Raw genomic sequence first — 3,698 nt, 5'->3', positions numbered from 1 at the left:
TTGTCTTGAAAAAATTTCTAACAAGCACGCATGTTCCTTTCCTTGAACATCATACACGCTGTTAATATGTGTAAAGTTTGGGTACAAACATGAAAAAATTTCGATCTTTGTGTGTGTGTGATTCGGTGATGGTTTATGCATGATTTAATGGGTTTCTGTTGTTGTTCACTCACGGTTTCTTGATGTGTTTGCAAGGGGGCTATCTTGTGGTGTTGCTGAAGAGTGTAAGGGCCGAGAGTGATGCTGTCATTAAGCTGGAACCGATGTAGGGAAAGAATAGAGTGAGGACCGAGAGGAGAATGCTAGGCGGCTAAGGTGTTGGGGAAGGTAAGGTGCGCGGGGTCGGGGCTGGTGGTGCAAGGGCTGATCCAAGGCGTGGACTAGACCATGTGGGGTCTAAGATGTGGCTTAGAGAGTCTCGAATGCTGTTGGTGCAACCCTTGAAGCCGATCGATCAAGAGCGGGGAGATTAGACCACAGGTTGGGATCTCTCGAGAGTTTTGATCATGTACGAGCTCTGGCTTGCATGGGGGTGCAGCCGTGGGTTTGAGGGGTTCAAAAGGGTCCTAGGGTGGTCCAAGAGGGGCGGGTCAGTAGTTGGATTCATCGGCTGTAGGCTAGCATCATTTATTCGGAGGAGGCCGCACTAGGGATCGAGTTTGGGGAAGAGTTGACGTCCAGCTTGAAGGGCCAGTCCGAATTGTTTAGGGGCTTAGTCTTGATGGTTTTAGAGCCTTTTAAGTGTTTATAAGGTGTGGTAAAGAGTTGGGAAAAATTGGGTTAAGTCTTGAGTCGATTCGGGTTAAAACCAGGACCCCGATCTAAGTTTTAAAGCAAATCGGTTAAGTTGTAAAATGGGCTCGAGTTTAAGTCTAAGAATGCTTAAAAATCTATTTTGGGATGTTTTAAGGAGTTTGGTAAGCTTTCGGCTCAAATTTTAGAGGTCCAAGGGTAAAACGGTAATTTTGGGTATCTAGGGGCAAAATGGCCATTTTGTACCCTGGGAGAGATTTTGGTCCTGGCAGCGTCTTGAGCACATTTTATCATGTTTTTAAATGTTTATGCATCATGTATATGATTTTTATGTAAAAATTGTAAATACGCTACATGCTTGGTTTGAAGAAAAAATTATGTCTATGCATGCTTTTATTTAAGTGGTGAATATGATGACACGTTTTGAAGGATGAGAGTTGGTTGTGACTAACACGATTGACACGAAAGGTTGGGGTTCAGTGGACGGGTAATGCCATCGCTGATGCCTCCGCCGCTGGGTACCTCGGTCACACATAGACAGATCCATCGAATGAGATGATAATACAAAAGTCACAAGTGACGAACGGAATTCAAATTAAGAAAAAAATGAACACATATATGTTTTTATGATGATACGTGCTATGATTATTAACATGCTTTGACAGGTCACAATTATGCATATGATTTTATCGCAGACATGAAATGTATGTTGGTTACGATAATTTTCACTGCTGCTTGTTACATATATGTATTTGTTATTACGGTACAGGTGTGTTAAGTCTTTAGACTCACTAGGCATGTTTGATGCTGGTGACCATAATTTTGAGGGGACTGGAGGAGCCGAACTCTGAGTAGGCAGGCCTGGATGTGCGCACAACTCGAGGACCACACTTTTTCGCACATCATGATTTTAGGAGAGAAGAGAGGACTTTGATATTTTATATATTGATTTCGATATACAAAAGATTACTAATATTTTTATTTGCTCATGCTTGCGATTACCTACTTGGAAGAGTCCGATCATTTTATATTGTAGTATGTCTTTTAATTGTCAAATGTTTACAATTATTTTTAAATGATATTTTTCTTAGTAGGGTTGCATGCATGGAAATTATTTAATTGTTTATTTTCAAAATGTGAGATTTACAAAAAAAAATATATTTATGCACTTTTAAAACAATAGACGTTACACATCAAGTACCCACCATTGAATGAAACACATTTTGTCTCATCATTTGCTAAAGAAGACATCTCCATTTGAATAGCATGGGAATTATGGGTTTGTCTCACAGAGATAAACAATGTCAAATTTTTGTGAGAACCCGGAATTTCCGCAGCAAATCGTCTAACACGGCTCGAGGAAGTAGCTCCAAAGCTCGGGGATTAGTTCAACCGGAAGCCAAGCTGCAAGTAACTTCATCCATCGAAGAGTCGTCACTGGAGGAGTAAAACCCCAGCTCAAGGACTTGATCTCTCAGCTCAAAGAAGCTCAACCAAACTTGTCCTAACAAGACCAAAAAGAGAGCTAAAAGAAGAGCCAAGGAATTGGACAAACTTAGTATGCAAGAAGTGACCATTGAGATAACCAATGAAGGAGCTAAGGGAAGAGCAAAGAAATTGGACAAACTTATTATGGAAGAAGTGACCATTGAGATAACCAATGAAGGAGCTATGGGAAGAGCTAAGGGTTTGGACAAACTTAGTATGCAATAAATGACCATTGAGAAAACCAATGAAGGAACTAAAGGAGGAGCTAAGAGGCTATGAAACATTTATGGTGCAGGAAATGACCCTTGGTTCTTGAGATGGAGCTTGACCACAATTCATTCTTGAAGCCCAAGAATTCGGCCAAGAGGGAGTCCAAGAGGCAAAAGCCATCTATAAATAGGACATCAAGGTTGAAAGAAAAACATTCAAAAAAAAAAAAACAATTAAAAATTTCGGCCCTCACCCCTCCACAAACCATCCTAAAAATTGGCCAAGGAAAGGAAGAAAGCTCGTGCAGTCTGAGTGCTAAAGTTCTACGTTGAAGTGCTGCAAAAATTAAGGCGTCATTTGCTCAACAAATACGTCGAAGTGCTGTCCGATTTTCAGAAGAAAATTTCGTCCAAAGATCTGCATTTTCGAAGCATATCTCCAAAACACGGTAAGTTGGTTTTTGTTACGTAATTTATTGTATTTTGAACTTTGAATATATATATCATGACATGCCTGTATATGTCTTTATTTTCGAAAAAATTAGTCGTTTCTTTTAAAATTTCGATCAATGATATGCTCTATATGTTCTTCGAAATTCTTTGATTCCGTTGTAAGTACTTTTGAAAGTTTTGTTAAAAAGATGTTTTAAGAAAACTAAGTTCTATATGTATCATTGAAAATTGATCGACCCCCGCTTGCTGAGTGTTTCCCAAAACACACACCCCTTACAAATTTCAGATAAAAATGAAGAGCAACTGAATGAGGAGGAGCAAGAAGCTTTCTGGGGATTGTAATCGATGAGCAAGACTCAAGAAATCAAGACTTTATTTTCCTTTTGTTTAGTTTCCGCATTTGCAACTCTGATGTATTTTTATTCTATTGTTAATGTAAATACAATGTATTATTTATGAAAAAGACTGGCTATTTGGCATTTCGATACGAGGCTTAATTGTTTTCAAATAATTGTTAAACAATGCCGGATGTCACATACGCTTTGGACATGGGGCGTGACATTTAAGTGGTATCAAAACCGCCAGGTTCATAATCCCGCTGGGATTTTGATTGCCAACTTTGATCTGTCAAATTTTGGCAAAAGCCTAGTGCATCCCAATCTAAGTCAAACTTTCATCTGTTTCCTAAATTTCGAACAACTCCAAAAAAATCTATCCCTTCAATCGTTCTGCAAATTCTTAGTATCGTAGATTCCACGACAACTTTGTTTCTATTATTTGTGCCTTTCTATCGTT

This window comes from Primulina huaijiensis, chromosome 2 (assembly GCF_012295235.1).
Source record: "Primulina huaijiensis isolate GDHJ02 chromosome 2, ASM1229523v2, whole genome shotgun sequence".
In the NCBI taxonomy this organism is placed as follows: Eukaryota; Viridiplantae; Streptophyta; class Magnoliopsida; order Lamiales; family Gesneriaceae; genus Primulina; species Primulina huaijiensis.
This window is presented reverse-complemented; position numbering follows the sequence as displayed.